Below are 22,785 nucleotides of genomic sequence, written 5' to 3'. Positions count from 1 at the left end.
TTATTTTGGCTCTGAGTATGTCTCTAGGGTTTTCAAATTGTTAAAAATCCAATAAATCCCTTCAAAGTCTGTACACCTGAATACCCCCACCCCTTGTTCTTTTTGTCTGCGTTCCATCAACTAAGACAGGTATTGGTTATGTATGATGAACTATGGCTAATTTCTTTTTTACAAGCAAATAAATAATTTTTCGGCTCATTAGGCTGATCATTTCTCTGATTTGTTCGACCTTTGCTGTGCTTTTTTATCAGCTGGTTTTCTCAGACCTCATTTTCCCCTGTAAAGCTCCAGTAATCAAATGAATTTCTGGACCTGTCAATCTGATGCCATGACCTGTTAAAATAGGAATCTGATGCCATGACCTGTTAAAATGGGATTCATCAGAAGAATTTCATTATGTTTTTGTTAGAACAGTTGTCAGAAATCTTTAATTCCTGCTCTCTAGTCCCCTTGAGTAATAGGTGACTGGTACACACATGAAGGAATTGAAGCATTTATTAAGAGTTTAGGTTGAGATGCTAGCTGAATCGAAAGCTTCCTGTATGGAGTATCCTCTGCAGAAAGATTTTCCCATAGACAATTGTGAATAATTAAACTTGGGATCATCACTTCTTGAAAGATTAACCTAGGTGGGAGTCCTCTCAGTCTAAATACCAAATGTGTTTTTGGGCAGTAGCAAGTCCCCAAGGAGGATTTAGGTAAAGTGGAAGATAGCATTTGCAAAGAGGATTTTAGTGTGATTGCTCTTGCCTTAAGAATAATAATTCATTGAAGCAATTAACCTGCAAAAGAGAATCATGGGGCTAAACCAGAGAAAAGGGGAATCTATTGAATCAGATGCAAATAGTTTTTGGCAAGTTCTTTCTGAAGCTGAAAATAGTGACCAAGTCACCTTAACATTCCTCTCAGCTTGACTACACTTGAGAAAGCTTCTTCTTGACAATGGACCCCTGCCCTCCCTTTTCTTAAAGCATTTTCTTCAGAAAACTTGCTGTTAAATTCTTTCTGTGCCCATTTGAGATGTAAATCTTCTATAACTCCCCAATGTTTTCTCAAGAACCTGGATGACATCCTTTTGAAATATGATCAGCCATAAAGGTAGGGCCACTGCATCCCATTCTGCCTGAGAGAGTAGAATCCTAACTTCACTAAGCATCATTTAGCAAATTCAGATGCCTCAATCACATTGAACAGTCTCCACCCTGGTGTCCTCCTGGACTTTTCCTATAGCTCATTCCCACACTTAAAAATCCTCCTGCATTTTATTCAGTGAGTTGAGTTCATTCTTCTTCCCTATTGCAATAGTCTCTCTCCCCTATTGCAACAGTCTTGAATAAAAGTATTTCTTACTGTTTAATTTGTCTGGTGCAATTTTTCTTTTACAATAGATCCCAGATAATTTTCTTTTAAAGTTTATTTCTAAACTCTACAAATCCGTTTGGATAAATTTTAAAAATGAATAATTCATGCATTTGGTTTACCTAATTTTGGCTCTATCATTATTAGATCACTTTAAAAGGCTATAAAAGTCATTTTGGAGTTAAGCCTATCTATCTATCTATCTATCTATCTCTCTCTCTCTCTCTCTCTCTCTCTCTCTCTCTCTCTATCTATCCATCCATCTATCCAACCATCCATCTCGATTCTTTTTTTTTTTGGCTATGCACTAGACTTGTGGAAGTTCCCAGGCGAGGGATCAAACCCATGCCACAGCAGTGACCCCAGCCACTACAGTGACAATGCCTCATCCTTTACCCACTGCACCATATGGGAACTCCTTATATATCCATTCTTTTTCAGATTCTTTTCTCCTTTAGGTAATTACAGAATATTGAGTAGATTTCCCTGTATGAGTAGGTCCTTGTTACTTATCTATTTTATATATAGTAATGTTTATATGTTAATCCCAACCTCCTAATTTATCTCTCCCCCTAATGTTTCCACTTTGGTAACCATAAATTTGGTTTTGAAATCTTTGAGTCTGTTTTGGGAATAAATTCTTTTGTATTATTTTTTATTACTTTCTAGGTCTTAATGATCTTATATGATATTTTTTTTTCTCTTTCTGACTTTTTCTTCACTTAGTATGATCTCTTTTAATGATAAAATTATGATAGCACTCTTACTGATGAGATGACCCAAATTAGGCCTTATGTCCATTATGAGATCCTCAGAGACCTACAGTCCTATTTGCCACTCGGAGAGGACTTCCCACCAGTGGTACCTGTTAGTGGAATGTCAACATCCATGTCCATGATGGTGTCTCTAAGAGCTTCCTGGCAATGACAAGCTGGAGAATCTGTGGATTCTTTGTTGCGGTGGGAAGTCTCATTTCTTTCTGCTCAAAGTCACACTTTGTTATCAAGTCCTAGAAGCTCTCTCATGTACCATTCTCAATGTGAGCCCCTTGGCTATGATCTTAACAAATCTCATGAAAAAAAAAAAGCTCCGTCTGTTTCCCATGGTCTTTATTCTTTCCTCTTCCCCTACTGCCCTTTCCTTTTATTCCTTCTCCTCACCCGACACCCCTGGTAAAAAAGCATATACTTCTTTCTGTTCCAACTGTAAAATATAGCTCTTGGAGAAACACAAAGAAGGTATATGCTGGGAGGGACATGGAGTATGGGAAAAGAAAGGTGGGACTGTTGGTTTTAACAGCATTTGGGTTTCACCTCAGTGAGGCAGAAATGCTCTGATTAGCAAACAAAAAGAGACTCAGTAAAATGTAAGTCCTCACTCACTTTGAAGGCCTTTCTTTATTTTCACCTTTCTTTGCTCTGATTCCTTAGAGATGACCTCTACCAGGAGATAGGCTAAAAGCCAATGTACAGCAGCTCTAGAAGAGGTACATGTCAGGGAAATGGACTGACTTGCTCTCTGGGTCTCTCCAGTGGGGGGAACAGTGTACTAGAGACTTCAGGCTATTAGTGGACATTATTGGCAGTGCTTCTTTTTTTTTTTATAATTTTTTTTATTTTCCCTCTGTACAGCAAGGGGGTCAGGTTATCCTTACATGTATACATTACAATTACATTTTTTCCGCCACCCTTTCTTCTGTTGCAACATGAGTATCTAGACAAAGTTCTCAATGCTATTCAGCAGGATCTCCTTGTAAATCTATTCTAAGTTGTGTCTGATAAGCCCAAGCTCCCGATCCCTCCCACTCCCTCTCCCTCCCATCAGGCAGCCACAAGTCTCTTCTCCAAGTCCATGATTTTCTTTTCTGAGGAGATGTTCATTTGTGCTGGATATGGCAGTGCTTCTGTTGCTACCTCTGTCCCTGTAGAGAGAGGAACCTATCAGTTAGGAAAAAAGCAAGAGCAAGAAATTAACAGGGAGAAAACCAATAGGGATAGAGGACTTTAAATTACCCTGTTTGAAGCAGGGTCCCCTAGAAATGAAGTTTTTCTGTAGGGATTTTAATTGGCATGGTTTGAATCAGTTTTTTTTGTTTGTTTTTTGTTTTTGTTTTGTTTTTCCTTATGAAGGGGGAATGCCATGGAAATTGCTTGTGAATCCTGTTGTCACAGGGGCTGGATGTACATACAGCTAAAATGGTAACTCCAACCTGGATGATCTCTTTCTGTGGGGGTTGAAATGTTAGGATTTTGATACCCAGCGATAAATGAGGATCTGACAATGGGATGATTTGTAAAAACCATTATTTTCCCCTGTGTTTTACAAGGTTATCATGAATCATTCATATGGTTCTACAATTAAGAAAAATCCATACTATACCTTAGAGACATTTAGCTCAAAAATATTTTTTTCATTTATGAAAATTCCCATTTTATACATTTTGATTGCAATTGTATCCTCATTTCTGAACCTACCAAATTTAATACAGAAATGACTTCCAACATCACGTAAAATTTATAAAGCTCATAAAATGTTCTACTTACATATTTAAACCAAAAAATTAATTTGAAATTATGATAGAAGTAGCCTATGAAAGTTTTAAACAAAGTATTAATATTGGTAAGAACAAATTACCCAGTTATATGCTCAGCACTGTTTGTATTTTAGGCTTCTGACAAATGAAAATGGCTTTCTTAGATGAGAAAGTAAACTGTATTCTATGGATAACAAGATTGAAATTCACCTTGACTTTGAAGAACAAACAAATCAATTTGGTTTTAATTGTAATTACTGATTGTCTTTTTCTTTGTACCAACATCTAAATTATTTCACTCTAAAACTTTCTCAGAAGAGTTTCGAAAAAAGGCCTTATTTATAAATTATATGAGAGGCAATAGACCATAGTGATTTAGAGCATAGATTTTTACAGACCTCTAACCTAATGTTGAAACCTGGCTCCACAACTTACTAACTAAGAGACACAGGTAAATTTCTTCATGTTTATGAGTCTCAGTTTTCTTATTTGTAATATTATGGATTTTAATGGAATTTTGTAAGGGGTGAGATTCTCTGTAAAGCACATACTAAGTACTTGTTAAATGGTAGTTATTATTTTTATTATGGCTGTGAATCTCAAAATCAGGCCACCAAAATGGGACTGAAAATTATCTTGTTAAATGTAATATAATATGTAAAACAAAATAGAGTAAAACCTAATTTGGAAATTAGAATAATTAAGAGGAAAGCAATTTTTATTCCATGAACAAAACTTTATTGGGTCCTGACTATGTTCCAGGTACTAAGTATCACAAATATCTCTTCTGAGATGTCTATTCACTAATTACTTAATTTTTAACCTCTTTACCTCCACTGGCTCCTTTTAGCTTATAAAATAGTGTTCAGATCTTTCCCATTATTAAAAAGGAAAATACAAGAAGGAAAAGTAAACAAAACTCCCCTTTCTTAATCCTGCACCCTTCAACTCACCATCATGTTTATCATGCAAGCATCCTGAGAGTTTTCCTAAAACCCCAATTCTTTATCGTCCCCCACATCCACTTGATCAGGTCTAGAAATACTGTTTCAGTCCATCTTTTTTTCTTATCAGGAAGGCACTGCCTTAGGGTAGGCCATCATTATTTATTACCTCGCCATGGCAGTAATCTCCATTACAGTGATGCTAGAATGACCATTATAAATTAGCATATCTAATTTGCACTTTTCTTTTTAAAATCTTTCAGTTCTCTCATTGTAGGATAAGGTCCAAATTGTTGAATACAGGGTATAGGAACCTTTACAGTTTGGTCCTAACCTACCAAGAGCTTCTTTTTCTCTTTTTTTTTGCTTTCTAGGGCTGCACTAGTGGCACATGGAAGTTCCCAGGCTAGAGGTCGAATCAGAGCTACAGCTGCTGGCCCACGCCACAGCAATGCGGAATCTGAGCCACATCTGCAAACTATACAACACCTCATGGCAATGCTGGGTCTTTAACCCACTGAGTGAGGCCAGGGATCGAACCTGTATCCCCATGGATCCTACTCGGGTTTGATAACCACCGAGCCATGAAGGGAACTCCACCAAGAGCTTCGTGATCTCTTTCCATTCCTTCCACCTCACTGTCTTTGAATTCTACCCTCCAGTTTTTTAAACCTCTTATCATATCCAGAAAAGCCCATTAAGGAGATGTGGTAAGTCAAAAGCAACTTCCTTTTTGCTAGTTCCATAAATCCAGCTCTGCCTCAATTTTATACATATATTTATATTACTAATTTAATTAGTGAGCAGGACATATATTCTTTATAATCAACATTTTTTTTTTTAAATTGGGGCATGGAAATTGGGGATCATACCCATCACCTAATGTGGCATAGCTATGTATTACTTCCAATAATAAAATGCCTTCCACAAAGAAATGCTGGTGATTGAAATTTTCTTCATCTTCATACATAATCATTTCCTTCATTTCTCCAAGAGTCTGTTAACATTGTTGAGGGAAAAATTGTGTCTCATTCATCGTTAAGTCTCCTGGACCCAGTACATTGCTCAACAAAGATTTGTTGAATGAAAGAGTAAATGGATATGTTGATAAATGAACAAAAGAAAAGCCTTAGGAAATATCACAATGTTACATAATAATTCAAATTTAGAGAACTTTTTTGTAGAGCTTCCCATGAAATTTCTTCCTCATCTCATTCCCAATGATCAAGAGAAAAACAAATAACAGAAAGCAGTCAATAATTATAAAGTAAATGTTACCAGTCTAGAGTTACAAGCTTTGTTCATACCTCACTGACAATGGTGTGGTGAACATTCTTTGAGTGATGAAGATTAAAGCGGGGATGGAATATACTGTAAGTTCTTGATGTGACTGAAGTAAAATTCTCAGCGGATAGATATACTGCTATTTTACCAGTGTTTATGGTTGGCAGTTATCTTGTATGTTTGCTATACTATTGGGTTAGTAACAGAATTTCATTTTTTATTATGTGACATTAAAAAGAGATAAAAGTGAAATTGGGAGACCCCAGTTTAATTTAAGTTTTCGCCTGGAGAAAAAGGGTCCCATCTGGTTTTTAAGTAACTACATTTGAATGCTAAAGTCAACTTACTATACTGTTTCTCAGAATTAAAATATAAACAGGTCAACTGATGAGCAATGAAATATATAATTAACAGATGTGTTAAAATTTTTTTTTTTCTAATGAATCCTTGGAATAGATTTTGTGCTTTAACAGCTATATTTATCAGCTACATGACACTTTTAAAGTACTGTTTAATAAGTAATAAGCAGGAAAGTCCTAAAATTTTTTGTAATATTTTATTGATTTGAATACTATTTGATTACTTTAAGAGAGATCAAAATAAAAATAACTTAAGTAAGATAGAACATTTTATCTCTATAGAAAAGTTTGAGTTGGGGGATTTACTGTTGTGTCTCAGTGGTAATGAACCTGACTAGTATCCATGAGGATGCAGGTTTGATCCCTGGCCTTGCTTAGTAGGTTAAGGATCTGGTGTTGCTGAGAAGTGTGGTATAGGTCACAGACATGGCTTGGATCTGGTGTTGCTGTGGCTGTGGTGTAGGCTGGTAGCTGCAGCTCCATTTTTATTTGACCCCAGCCTAGGGATTTCTGTATGTCATAAGTGTGGCCCTAAAAAACAAAAAAAAGACAAGTCTGAGCTGGGTTCAGGGTGTCAAGTTTGGCTTCTCAGGAACAAAGACACCTTCTAACTCACTGCTCTATGATATATGCTGTTAACCTTGTGTTACCATATTGAACTCATGTTGGCTTGCTATTCAGCAAAGTCAACCTATTGACACTGGGTTGTAGTGAAGGAAAGTGCAATGCTTGTTTGCAGGGCCCCAGGCAAAGAGAATAGGCAGCTACTGCTCAAAAAACTTGAACTCCCCAATGGGCAAGGGTTTTTTAAGGCAAAATTAAGGTGAGGATCAGAAGATGCTTGATCAGCTCAGGGACATTCTGATTAGTTGGTTATAAGGTAACAAATAGGGTGATGTTTTGGGAATCTTAATCAGCACTTTTCTGGCTCCAACCAGTCTGGGGCCCATGTGCTTGTGTTCGGTAGTTTCTGTATGGTGGGGTCCTATTTTCTGTAAAGAATATACATCAGATTATTATCTTTATCCCTTGAGGAGGAACTAGGAGTCCTGTGACTCTTTTATTGCTGAACTATTGTTCAAGCTACTACCACTTTTCTTGCTTGACTGCTTTTCTTTTGTTTTTGCATTTTCTTACTTCTCTAAGGATTAACTGTTTGCAGCTGCTCTTTGGAACTCAGGGAAGGCTTAGGAGACTAAAGTTTCTTTTGTTTTTTTTCTACAAACAAGAAGCAGGGTACATAGAGGTTCCTGTCTCCTGCAGCGTCTTACTCATTTTCACTTGGCTGCATGTTTTAAATTGGCTCATCACCAATACATCTGAGTTCCAACCTTTTGAAAAAGAAATGGCTAAAATGTCTCTCATGTCACTCCCATTGGCTGCAAAGGATGCTAGAGAATATAAAACGCACACTGACCTACAAGGGAGCTAGGGAACACAGTCTCTAGCTTGGAAGTATTATGCTCACCTAATACTAAAAGAAAGAATGGGATTATGGATAGTGAAAGGCAGTAAACAATCTTTCTCACAAATGTGCAACCGCAAAGACATAAAGGTTTTCTTTTATTTGTTTGTTTGTTCGTTTTTTTGTGTGTGTGTGTTTTTAGGACTACACCTGCTGAACATGGAAGTTCCCAGGCTTGGGTCAAATTGGAGCTGCAGCTGGTGGCCTACACCAGAGCCACAGAAATGCAGGATCCAAGTCACATCTGCAACCCACAGCACAGCTCATGGCGACACCGGATCCTTAACTCACTGAGTGAAGCCAGGGATTGAACCTGCATCCTCTTGGACACTAGTTGGGTTCATTATTGCTGAGCCATGACAGGAACTCTGATAAAGGTTTTCTGCAGATAAATAAATCACTAGTCTATACTTACTTGGGGTAAATCAAAGTTTAAAATGGATTAAGTCAAGGAAGAATGCCAGAAACCCTAGAATTCTTTCCTGGTAGCAATCAACTAGATGAGAATGATATAAACATTTTATCCACTGTTGCGTGTTTCAATCTATTGTTCATATATAATTCAGTGATGTACAATATGGAAAAAAAAAGAGAAAAATGAGAAGCAACAGTAGCAATGTTTGGATTGTTAAATTTCAATTCTTTGCAGTACAAATTCTTTTCTTCAGAATGCTCAAATGGCGACATCAATGCCAACACTAATTCTTCAGCAAGTATTCATGATGCTTAAAAAAGAAGGAATCAAACTTCTTTGGAAATGTGCCTTGAAGAGAAATGACCAGAGTTGTTTTGCAGTACTCATTGTCCATTATATTTACTTCCTAATGAAATTTCAGGTATGTCCTGATTTCCTTGCAGATGTTCCTTGGGAAGAGAAAACACTCCTGGGAAAATAAATGTCAGGTTCTCTAACAGGTTTCTGTTGATTCGCTACCACTGACTTCATATCAACCAGATTTCCTTGCTTGTTTGTCCAGACCCTCTTATCACTTGGTGACTAAAGCATAGCTTCTGACATTTCACTTAGATCATTAGAAACACCTCTAGGCAATGGATGGCATCAGAACAATTTACATTAGAAATCCTATTTTTCACTGAGATTAATTAACAGTGTGGTATTTAGGGAATTAACATTACAATTCCTCTTGATGCTGGTTGCAGTTTGTGTCCCCTGCAAGGATGACACTGAATGAAATCTTGCAAGTCATTTCAAAATAAAACAACTCTCTGTGAGAAGAAATGTGTGCTGAGCTAGTCCCAGAAAATACTTTAAAAAATTGCTTGCAAAACTCCCTTGTTTGTATGTGTTAGATTTTGGTTAGCTTTGCTCTAATTACAAGTTTATAACCAACCTGAAAGTGAGAGAAGATGAGCAACTAGAGCTGAATACAAAAACATTTTTTTCCCCACTCAAACTTTGAATGGTTTTGTTAAAGGGCTGGTTCTTTGAATGCCTTGGAATGTAGGTAGTATATTCAGCCTGGTTATACATCTCAGTCTTGATATATTTCTATGATAATTAATAAACAGAAACCTCATTTAAAACAGTCTCAGAAGGCCAGAAGAGGGAGCTCTCTCGCCATACCACTCCGCACCAGTTGCAGCTCCAACTGGAAGAGAGGACTTTCAGATCTCCAACAGGAGGAATGTTAACTACAGGCATACCTCGTTTTATTGTGCCTAGCTTCATTACACTTTGCAGATATTCGTTTTTTAAAACGGGTTGAATATTTCTGGCAACCCTGCCTTGAATGAGTCTATTGGCACCATTTCCCCAACAGCATTGTTTAAATTTTAATAATAATGCTATTGTACACTTAATAGAGTATAGCGTAAAGATAGCTTTTAAATGCATTGGGAAGCCAAAAAATTTGTGTGACTTGCTTTATTGTGATACTTATTTTATTGTGGGTCTGGATCTGAACCCACAATAGATCTGAGGTATGCTAGTAATTTACCATCCAGCAGGAGAAAGGAAGAATTTTTCTTTGCTCAGCAATAGCCCAGCCAATGAGAAACTGTGACAACTCTGCCAATAGAAAGCCACCATATTCAAACTCTGTTTCCTCCAGTGGACTCTTTTTTTAAAATAACAGTGCCTCCCAACTCCTTTTTCTCCTCCATAAAAATGAACAGTCCTTTCCTTTGTTCTTCAAACTTGCCTGTGGTTCACACAATAGCTTACAAGTCCTGAGTTGCATTTCTTTACTGTTCGCAAATAAACCCATTTTGCTGGTAAAATAGGTGAAAATATCTGTTATATCAGTATAATTATTTATAACTATTAATAGTGGCTTCTTTCACTTCCCAAAATTGTCCCTGTTTGAATGATAAATTATGTAGTTCCTTATAGTGAATTTGAAGTTAAAGGCATTTCTCTTTTTAGAAGAGTACATATGTTTAGATGAGCTTAGTGTGGATTGGATATAATATGTGTATTTTTTTTTTTTTTTTTTGTCTTTTTGCTATTTCTTTGGGCCGCTTCTGCGGCATATGGAGGTTCCCAGGCTAGGGGTCGAATCCGAGCTGTAGCCACTGGCCTACGCCAGAGCCACAGCAACGCGGGATCCGAGCCGCGTCTGCCACCTATACCACAGCTTACGGCAATGCCGGATCATTAACCCACTGAGCAAGGGCAGGGACCGAACCAGCAACCTCATGGTTCCTAGTTGGATTCGTTAACCACTGCACCACGACGGGAACTCCCAATATGTGTAGGTTTAATACCTGAGAAGGAATACGAAATTTGAGCTGTTGGTAACGCCGCTTTTTTCCCTTCAGTACTGAAAGTCAGAATCCTATCATTGTCTGTCTATCACTGTCAGTTTAGACTTTAGGCATTCATGGACTTGACATTTGAAGATTTATGCATGTTGGAATTTATAAGTTTGGCAGGACACACATTAGAGTTGTGCCACTTTGAACCCATTGCACTGCAACCAGATTTCAGTGGGACTTTACTGTTACTGAAGTCTCTTGAACTCTTTAAAACTTTGAGTTCTGCTAATGTATTCTAACTCAACTTCTGTTAATATGAATAGAATTCGGAACTTGAAAATTCAGTTATTGTGTTTTGTACATGTTAGGTACTCACTAAATATGTATTTAGTTGGAAGGCAGCATTCTTCTGAAGTATGCTTATGGTTCACAAAGTATTTAACTTTTTATTTTTAAATTTTTTTAGGACTGCACTTGAGTCATATGGAGGTTCCCAGGCTAGGGGTTGAATTGGAGCTGTAGCTGCTGGTCTATGCCACAGCCACAGCAACCCAGATCCAAGCAGCATCTGTGACCTACACTACAGCTCACAGCAATGCTGGATCTTTAACCTACTGAGGTAGGCCAGGGATCGAAACTATGTCCTCATGGATCCTAGTCAGATTCATGAGCTACAACGGGAACTCCGAGTATTTAACTTTTAAGCTATACCTTCTCAAGAACTGGGAAGGGTCTGAGACTTAACCTTACTTGCAAGTGTACAAGTCAACCTTGTGACAAGTCAACTCAGCCACAGTTTTATGGAGGCTGACCAAAGACATGAGACTCCTGGGTCAGAAAAAAGAACTAATGCTTATGATGCAATAAGTAGGGTAATCTTCATCTTCATGTAGCTTCCTTTTGCTCCCTAAATCATATGCCTATGATGCGAAGATGTGAAGTTGTCCAGATGGATGATGATCAAATAGTGGGTATGCATCATAACTGAGGGACTCTGAGCTTACAGAACTCCAATCTTTTTTTTTTAATTGAAGTATAGATGATTTATAATATTATGTTTTTGTTTTATTATGGTGAGAACTCCAGTGTTTTATAATGGGCAAAATTGCCCAGTCTTTACCTTGAAGAGGGACATTTTCTATTATTTGGACTGTAGATAAGTCTGGCCTCTGTTCTCAGAGATGATATATCCATTTTTCAAGGTTCCTTGGAAAGGTGGTTTGGAAAAAAAGCTGTCAGTGCTTCTGCATGCAAAATGTGCAGAAATATGAGACACCCCTGGAGAATTTTCTCTCAACATGTCTTAACAATACAGATTTGGGTTTCTAAGGACAGATGTTATTTTATGTATAACATTAGCTATCTAATTGCTAAATCTTCATTCCATCAGCTTCAGTGATAGACTAAGAAGAAATTATTCTTATCTCTTGACTGTATTCTTATTTTACAAAAAAAAGTGCATATAAATAGCTTGTCAGAGGAGATTACATCTTCTCTCGTTTATTATTTTATTATGTACCTACTGTTTAAAGTGTTGCCTTAGAAGTAAAAATACTTAGAAAACATCGACACTATTTTTGAGTAATTCATATAACCAAGAGGTAAAATAACTACCTCAGGCATTTATTAGCTATGGAGTAGTTTGCCTTGCTTATAGAGTAGAGAAGGAATGTTAAGGATAATTGTGCTGTTTTATGCCTGGAAGAAGCCTCCAGCAGTAACCATTGCTCCATGAATATTTCGATTTGATGACTGAGGTTGCCAGATGTCTTTGAATTCTTCATTTCCTTATATATTTTTCACTTTATCATGTTTCTGCTTTTCTTCCTTTCATTTCCTTAGAACGTATAAACTCCTGTTGATTCTGAATTCAAATAATCAAAGAGCCCAGATGTTGAAGTGTGTATGTGTGTTGGGGGGTGGGGTAACATTTATAGTATATTTTATAAGAAAAAGAAAATAAAGACAATACATAGCAAAGTCCTAACAGGGCTCAATTAAAAGTACAACTTCCATAGTGCGTTTCAAGGTCAGTACAGGCTGAGTTTATCGTCTTAATTCTAATGATAACACATGCACTGATCAAAACGACTACTATTATTATTATTATAATCAGACTATTATTAGTATAATCAAAACAACTACTATTTAGTGAAGGCAAGTTATTTACAAGGTACATGCCAAGTGCTTTGTTATTCCTAATCCTCATAAAAGTCCTTCAAGGTAGGTGTTACCTCTAATTTACAGGTCAGAAATTAATGTTCAGAAGTTAAACTTTACTTATCATAGGCAAGAGCTCCAGGCCTTTTATGATACTGCAATTCTCTTTGAATTATCGAAGACAGAGTTCATCATGTTTAAGGTGGCTTTTGAAAATTGATAAATCTAAATTTGCTATACCTTACTATTTCTGTTCTAAAATATTCATTTTCACATGCATTTTAGATAAATAAAGGCATAAATTATATGTATATGTATATATGTTCTTTTTCTCACTATATGTGTGTATATAAGTACATATACATGAAATTTCATCAACATTAATGACATGGATTTATTTTTCTCCCAGGAAGCTTTCTTTGACATACGTGTGTGTGTGTGTGTGTGTGTGTGTGTGTGTGTGTGTGTTTTGCTTTTTAGGGCCACACCAGTGACATATAGAATTTCCCAGACTAGGAGTCAAATTGGACCTACAGCTGCCGGCCTGCACCACAGCCACAGCAACGCTGGATCTGAGCAGCGTCTGTGATCTATACCACAGCTCTTGGCAATGCTGGATTCTTAATGTAGTAAGCTAGGCCAGAGATCAAACCTCCATCCTTGTGGATACTAGTTGGGTTTGTAACTCACTGAGTCACAATGAGAACTCCCTTTGACATATCTTGTTCCTTATTTTCTTACCCCTCTGTGATCACTTAAAGCTTTATTTATCCCTCAATTATTGCACTTAACACATTGTCCCGTGATCAGTTTTTTTTTTTAAGTGACTACTGGGCCTTTATAAGCCCTTGGAGAACAGGGACCATTTCCTATTTATCTTTGTCTCTCTGGGGTCTAAACTACTACATGGAACTTAATTAGTGATAAATATATATTTTGAATGAAAGAAAAAAAGTGGTTTGTGCTGCACACATTATAGGCACTGCTGGGGTCTTATTTTTTTCAATTAGTTTATACAAAGGGCTGTTACAATTCACTAGTTTTACTTTAAAAGCTTTAAAAAGTCACTGTGACTCTTAAAATAGCTAACATATTTTACAGAATTTGCTGACTACCTAGAATATGAACCATATTGTTTCTTTTCTGTAACCTCTTTCTTTCCAGCCATGGCATTATTCTAAAGAGTGTAAAATCATAAAGCTGGAGGAAATTTGAGTGGTTATATAATATCCTGCCTTATCATTAGGCAGCTTGAAACCTAAACCAGATTAGACTCTATTCTCAAACACTACCTGAAAAGACAATTCTATAGCTTTGCTTGGCACCACATTCTGAGATTTTTGTGTCATTGAGAAAATGTTTCTGAATACATAATTTGGATCTTCCAATCTGGAATTTAACTATGATAGGTTATATCAAATGTTCTATGGAATTCTTTAGAGCCTTTCTATTAATTAAGAAAGGCTAGTTTATGCTCATTCAGCAAGTAATCCCCAAGTTTCTGTGGCTTAAAACCACAAAGGAGAGGTTTATTTCTTACTCATAATACATGTTCATCATAGGGCAGCTTTGGGGGCTTTGCACTGCTTAGTCTGGAACCCAGCCTGAGTAGCAGCGACTCTTGGGAACATTGCCATAGCAGAAGGTAAAGAAAGGTAGTGCAAAGCATGTACTAGGTCTTAAAACTCCCACATACAAGTAATCCATGCCATTTCTCATGTTTTATTGGCAAAGCAAGTCATATGGCAACGTTTAACTTCAAGTAGGCAGGAAAGTACAATCGAAAGTACAATGTATTACATTCCTAAAATGGGAGAAAGTCAGAATATTTGTGAACAGCTCCCATGACTACCACAGTTTCTTTTAAGATTTTCTCCAAGCTAGCATGAAATGAGTTTAGAATAAGATATTTTCAGCTATCCAGGTCAATGACTAGTTTTAAGAAAGAATTTTTATGGCATATTTGATTTTTTTTCTTTAAGTATTTTGAGGCATTAAACAATAGAGAGTAATATAACTATAATAGTTCTCAACTTTAATGTTAAATTCCACTGCATTTCATACATCCATGATTTTAGAGCCCTAGTAGACTAATTGCTATTTAGAGCTATGCCACCACCATGATTTCAAACACATGACCTTCCCACTGATTATAATCTTCTGTTATTCATTTATCAAGTTCATATTGAGTGCCCAACACTGGAGGATGAGATGGAAATGTTTTGATGTTCTAGAGTTTCGCCATAATTCATATAAGTGTAGGTCTTTTATTTGTTCTATTGAGGTTCATTGGATTTCTTGAATTTGTGGATTCATGTCTTTTTATCATTTCTTAGCCATTATCTCTTCAAAAATGGGTTCTGTTCTACTCTCTCTCTCTCCTTTTAGGACTTATTAGACTTTTGTTAAACCTTTTTACTCTATTTTTCAGGTTTCTAAATCTCTTTTATGTATTCATCTGTGTCTCTCCTGGCTGTATTCTAATAACTTTTTCAGATTTTATTTTTTTTTTCATTTTTTAAAGTTTTATTGAAGTATAGTTAATTTACAATGTTGTGATATTTTCTGCTGTACAGCAAAGTGATTCAGTTATACATGTACACATATCCATTCTCTTTCAGATTTTTTTCTCACATAAATTGTCATAGAATATTGGGTAGAATCAGATATATTTTAAAGTTCTCTAGTTATCTTTTTGGCTTGTGACTAATCTGTTAAACCTATGTGCTGAGTTTTTATTTCAATTATTATTGTTTTCACATCTAGACATTTTATTTGGTTCTGTAAAACAGGCTTGCTTATTATGTATAGTGTTTTGTTTCTTGCTCATATATACATAAAATTGTTTTTTTTAGGCCCACACCTGTGGCATATGGAAGTTCTCAGCCTAGGGGTTGAATTGAAGCTACAGCAGCCAGCCTACACCACAGCCACAGCAATGTGGGGTTTGAGCCACATCTGTGACCTATACCATAGCTCATAACAACACTGGATCCTAAACCCACTGAGTGGGGCCAGGGATCAAACACAGGTCCTCATGGATACAAGTTGGCTTCGTAACACACTGAACCATTGACATGAACCTTCTCCTTGTTCATATTTTTAAGCTTATGTGTAAGTTCTTTAAATATAATGTACTAATAATTACTATTTTATATTCTTTGTTAGTTCCAATATCTGAGATAATTGAAAGCCTGCTGATTCTCAGTCTTGGTGCCTGGTTTTCTTTAGTGGCAAGTGATATATGAATGTAAATCACTCATTTTTTCCTGGAATACTGGGAACTCTTTGGCTTGCATATCTCTTTGTATTAACAGTCGAAGACTACTTTACAATAACCTTTTGGCTTAGGTTTTTTTTTTCCCCCTCACAGATTGGCAAAACTGATGAAAATAAGTTACTCTTAGTTTTATGCAATAGTTTCCTTCTTTGTTTTAAATTAGAAAAAGATTTTATTATAGTTGATCTACGATGTTTTGCCAATTTCTGTTGTGCAGCAAAATGACTATTTTCTCTCTTTATACAGAATTGTGATAAACACATCTTTTAAGTTTGTTTGTAGTGTTATCAAAATAATATTAACCTTTGAAATCTCACAGAAATTTAAAAAAATTGACTCTGGAAGTTCCCTGATGGCCTAGTGGTTAAGAATGTGGCATTGTTACTGCTGTGTTGGGTCAGTGCTGTGGTGCAGGTTTGATCCCTGGCCTAGGAACTTCTGCATGCTATGGATGCAACCCCTCAAAAATTGACTCTAAATATCCAAACTTCAAAAATGACAATGTTTTCTATATATATATTGTTTACAGCTTTATCTAAAGAAGAAAAAAACAAACACATATGCTTTGTTAAAGGATAAATTTACCCAGAATAAATTTTATCTAAGAATAAAATAAACTTTTTATTTTACTTGAGTGAGAGAGAGGGAAAGAAGAGAGATCTTTTAAGGATATAACTGAAGTGATTTTTGGAGCTAGCAAGTCTAAAATCTTTAGGGTAGGTCAGCAGGCTGGAGATTCAGGTAAAAGTTGATGTTGTGATCTTGAGTCTGAATTCTACAGGACAATCAATTGAAAACTCAGGCAGGATTTCTATGTTGTAGTCTTGAGGAAAATTTCTTCTTATTCAGGAAATCTCAATCTTTGCTCTTAAGACCTTCAACTGATAGGATGAGGCCCCTCATATTATGAAAATTAATTCATTATACTAAACTCTACTGATTTAAATGTTGCATCTAAAAAATTCATAGCACATGGTGTTTGATCAAATGACTGGGTATGATAGCCTAGTCAAGTTGATATATAAAATTAGCCATCACAAGTGGCCAACGTCTTGGAAGGTTGTTTGACACTAGGCGGGTACACCTTAGAATATTTGCTTTATTGATTCTATTTTTCTAGTTCTTCTTCATACTGAAACTTTCTCACCTTTCCTTTTGATATCTGCATGGAGTTTTTCCTAAAAGGCAGACTCCTTCTGGGAGGGGTAGATGTATCCATTGGTGCAGGGTCCCTATTCTGTCCCTACCATGCTTTTTCGTGGAACCATGAGCCTGGGAAGGAAAATGCCAACCATGTAATCCCTTAGAGACATTGGAGTCCACTGAATTATGGCAGAGCAAGAAGTTTTGGCTAGGAATATCCCACTCATAATGAAGCTATCACTTTGAGTCTTCTTTCATCTTAGGATGCACTCTCCATATTTTTCTATAGAGGATGCAGATGTTAAGATACACTTAGGTCTTGAGAAATAAGTTAAGCAGGAACAAAATCATGCTGTACATTTCAGGCTCTTTTTGGCAAGAAGAGGCTTTCATTTCATGACCATGATTCCAGAATGAAGATTCCATGGTCCTGATTCTCACGCTCCTTGAGTTGGCCAAGTGAATCTCAGATGAGGAATTTTTCAGATGAGTTTTCCACATGGTATAGTCTGAGAAGTCTGTATCCTTGAGACTATTCTGTCAATTTCCTCAAATGTTCACCTCAAATTATTATTTCTGACATTTTCCTAAATAGGGGGAAGAGAAATAGAAATGGTATTTAGTTTATCTTTTATTGTTATTTTAAAATTTTTTATTGAAAAGTATTTGATTTATAATGTTTTTTTCAAGTATATAGCAAAGTTATTCATTTATACATACATATTCTTTTTTTTACATTCTCTTCCATTATAGGTTATGACAGGGTATTGAGTATAGTTCCCTGTGCTATAAGTAGGCCTTTGTTGGTTACCTATTTTAGACATAGTAATGTGTATATTTTAATACCAAACTCTTAATTACCCCCCCTTTTTGTTCAGTAACCACAGGTTTGTTTTATTTCGAGTACATTAGTGTTTTGTAAATAAGTTCATTTGTATTTTTTTTTAAGATTCCACATATAAGTGACTTTGTATGATATTTGTCTTTATCTGTCTAGCTTACTTCACTTAGTATGATAATCTCTAGGTCTATCTATGTTGCTGCAAATGGCATTATTTCATTATTTTTTATGGCTGAGTAATATTCTGTTGTGTATACACTAGATTTTTATTCATTCATCTTTTAATGGGCACTTAGGTTTCTTCTATGTCTTGGCTATTGTAAATAGTGCTGTGATGATGAACATTGGAGTACATGTATCTTTTTGAACTATGATTTTCTCTGGATATATGAACAGCAGTAGGATTGCAGGATCACATGGGAGCTCTATTTTTAGTTTTTTTTTTTAAAGAACTCCATACAATTTTCCATAGGGGCTACAACAATTTATATTCCCACCAACAGTGTAGGAAGGATCCTTTTTCTCTATATCCTCTCCAGCATTTATTATTTGTAGATTTGTAAATGATGGCTATTTTGACTGGTACCTCATTATAGTTTTGATTTGCATTTCTCTAATAATTAGTGATGTTGAGCATCTTTTCTTGTGTTTTTTGGCCATCTGTATGTCTTCTTTGGAGAAATGTCTAGTTAGATCTTCTGCCCTTTCATTGATTGTGTTGTTTGATATTGACTATATGAGCTGTTTGTATGCTTTGGATTAGTCCATTGTTGGTCACATTGTTTGCAAATATTTTCTCTTTCTGTAGGTTGTATTTTCATTTTTTAATGGTTTCCTTTGCTATGTAAAAGCTTTTAGGTTGAGTTTGGTCCCATTTATTTGTTTTTGCTTTTATTTCCATTACTCTAGGAAATGGATCCAAAAAGATATTGCTGTGGTTTATGTCAAAGAGTGTTCTACCTGTGTTTTCCTCTAGGAGTTTTATAGTATCCAATCTTACATTTAGGTCTTTAATCCACCTTGAGTTTATTGTTGTGTATGATGTTATATTTACATTTAAAAAGAAGAACTATCTCATTCAACTTCCTTTTTGGATGGTTCCATCATGGTGCTTGAACAGACAGTATATACATATTTGCTGTGAGTGAAAACTTGACATAATAAGACAATAGGTAGTAAGACAACTGGGCTCATGTTTAGGAAAAATGATGTCATTAAACAGAAGATACACCAAAAAATGTAATTTGAAAGTCATTTAAAGATACTTTCAGTCAACTTCAGTTGCAAAATTTTCATATTACCAAGTCCTTAAAATGTCTCATTATTTCCAATCCCAAAACTGCTAAATATAACGTGCACATAGGTACATAGAGTTATTAAAAATTTAAGAATATAGGCATGAGGCTTTCTGCTCCATTCAGATAGTATAGATTTAGGCCATAAACCTGCAGGAAGGCCAGTTTGTGTTTACAAATAAATTTGAGACACACAGTTTTCCTTGCAGGTCTCAGTTAGAGATCAGAAATCATTAGTAATTTATCCTCAGATTGGGGGTATTCTTTGGGGTCCCAGCTTTATTGGCATAGCATCTCCTCTTAGGTGACTCATCTTAGGTCTTATTTGTTAGGCCCTCAAGTTTGAGGGAAACAAATAACACAGGTTCATTTGTTTGGCAAATGGACTCAAGGCTAAAGCCAGCCTCAGTGCTTATTTCCTCCTCTGGGTTTCACTTCACTAAGTTTTTTGCTTGAATATACCTTACTTTCTTGCCATCTTATAGATGTATTTAATAAGATTTTAAAATATTTTATCTAATATTTTGTTTTTAGTGCAGTGTTGGTTAAGGTACTTAGTCCACCATTTTGCAGCTTTTAAAAAATTATAAAAAAATATGTGAATAAATAACAAATTTGAACTTTACTAATAAAGCTATAAATATCAATATTGATTTCAATATGTAAATCCATGAAAAATTCTTGAAGATAATAAGAGCTGACATTTATTATGTTCTCTTTTACTGTGCCAAGCATTGATCTAAGTATTTTACATTTACTAAAACATTTAATTTTCATAATAACTTTATGATGTATATGCTGTTACTATCTCAATTTTATAAATGTGACACTCAGGCACAGAGAGGTTGTCTCTGTTTTCTTTTTTCTTTTTTTTTTTGTTTTTGCTTTTTAGGGCTACACCCACAGCCTATGGGAGTTCCCAGGCTAGGGGTCCAATTGGAGCTACCCCTGCTGGCCTACACCACAGCCACAACAACATGAGATCCAGCTGTATCTGCGACCTACACCACAGCTCATGGCAACACCAGATCCTTAACCCACTGAGCGAGGCCAGGGATCAAATCCACATCCTCATGGATACTAGTCAGATTTATTTCCACTGTGCCACAGCAAGAATTCCCTCTCTGTTTTCTTTTCTTTTTTTTTTCTAGGGCCTCTCCCACGGCATATGGAGGTTCCCAGGCTAGGGGTCTAATTGGAGCTGTGGCCACCAGCCTACACCAGAGCCACAGCAACGTGGGATCCAAGCTGCATCTGTGACCTACACCACAGCTCACAGCAACACTGGATCCTTAACCCACTGAGCAAGGCCAGGGATCAAACCTGAAACCTCATGGTTCCTAGTCAGATTCGTTAACCACTGCGCCACGACAGGAACTCCTCCCTCTCTGTTTTCTTACTTTAACATTTGTTCCATTAAGAAAATTTTCTGTTTAAAACACTTGGAGCAATGGGAGTTCCCATTGTGGCTCAGCAGTTAATGAACCTGACTAGCATCCATGAGGACATGGATTTGATCCCTGGACTTGCTCAGTGGGTTAAGGATCTGGCATTGCCATGAGGTGTGGTGTAGATTGCAGATGTGGCTCAGATCCTGTGTAGCTGTGGCTGTGGTGTAGGCCTGTGGCTCCAGCTCCAATTTGACCCCTAGCCTGGGAACCTCCATATGCCATGGGTGTGGCCCTAAAAAGACAAAAGACAAAAAAAAAGTAAAAAAAATAAAACATTTTGAGCAATGCTGTTTCTCTTTGTCCTTTCGGGAGGTTGGTAAAGGCTCTTAAAATCCTATAGTGAAGATGTTTATTTTGGTTTAAACTAACATTTCCAAAATTAAATGAACCAGAACCGTTCCCCCTCTTCCCCCCCACCCCATGCACACACATCATTTATTAACACCTCACAGAACTAGCTACTTGGGAAATGCTACTCAAATCTGACTGCTCCTTCCATTCTCATTATTGTCACTTTAGCTCAGGACCTCATTATCTCCCACCTAGAGTAGTCTATTTAGTCTTCTAAATAGAATCTCTGCTTTCCTTTTATTCTCATTTCAATCTGTTCTTCAGATGCAGCCAGGGTGATCTTAGCATAACATATTTCTGAATCTGTCTCCCTGCTCAGAGCAGAGTAGTGGAAGGACTGGGGATCTGGAGACTTTGATTCATATCCTAGCCTTGCAACCAACTAGCATTGTAATCCTGGAAAATTCATGTTATTTGTCTGGGTCTTTGGTGTCTTCAATGGAAAAATCACCAAGCTGTTCCAGATGGCTCTTCAGTTTCTTTCAGCTATAAAATTCTATACCTCTAGAATAAAGTACAATTTTTTTTGCCTCAAATGAAATTACCTTGCTCTACCTCCTAACAACTTGGTTTCCCATTCTTTTTTTCTTGAATGTTCAACCTAACAAGACTGCTGCTTATTGTCCTCTCTATATCTTATGCCATTTCCGTGCTTTTCCTTTGATTCATCTCCCTAATGTATTAGATTCCTTATCTGCCTCTACAACTTATAGTCACATTTAAGATGCTCCTCCATTACTCTTTCCTTCTGGAGAGTCATATCACTTCCTAGATCAGTTGAGATTTCTCCCAGCTTTGACTTACAGCGCTTTATGCCTCCATTTTAGCTTCTATTGATCTGTGTTGACTTAATATTGATGTATATGTCCTGTTTACCTGTTAAGCTATAGACTAATTAAGTGATTATTATCTTATTCCTAGGCAATAAACAGAAGTCAGTGACTTCTATCTTTTACATACTCATTTGGGTACTCAGTTTATGATGCTTAATTAAAAATTTAAAGTAAATTTTGATGCATTATAGGTGTGCTTGAGTAAAAGCTGAATTTCTAATGGAATACAAATTTTTCGTTTTGAAATAAGATACAATGTGAAGAGGATTTAAAAAAAACTTTTTGGGGTATATAGGTGTATTCATAAAACAATGAGCTTTTATTATCAACTATACATAAAAACATTTGAAAAATTATTTATCCAAACTTTGGGCACTTAGGAGCTTCTATTCCTTTTGTCTGGATAACAATCCCTTCTGCAGAGGTTTAGAGCTTTTTAATTTTAAGTTATAATATTTTCTTTCAAAATAGTACTTAAAGGAGTTCCTATGTGGTACAGCAGGTTAAGGATCTGTTGTCACTGAAGTGGCATGGGTCACTGCTGTGGCATGGGTTTGATCCCTGGCCTGGGAACTTCCACATCCTGTGGGCATGACCAAAAAAAGTAAATAAATATTCCTCTACTAATAGGGAAAACAAAGGCTGGAGTTATCTTGTTAATTTAGCTGTTTTATTACTTCTCAGTTTGCCTTTGCCAGAGATTTGAGTCTTTCATTTGAACTTCATTTTGTAGGTATTCCTTAGACATTATATTCCTTATCCCAGAGAA

This window comes from Sus scrofa, chromosome 1 (assembly GCF_054392235.1).
Source record: "Sus scrofa isolate SSC_HxYL_T2T_F1_AM1 chromosome 1, Sscrofa_HxYL_maternal_Yorkshire_Landrace_v2.0, whole genome shotgun sequence".
In the NCBI taxonomy this organism is placed as follows: domain Eukaryota; kingdom Metazoa; phylum Chordata; class Mammalia; order Artiodactyla; family Suidae; genus Sus; species Sus scrofa.
Note: the sequence above shows the minus strand (reverse complement) of the source record.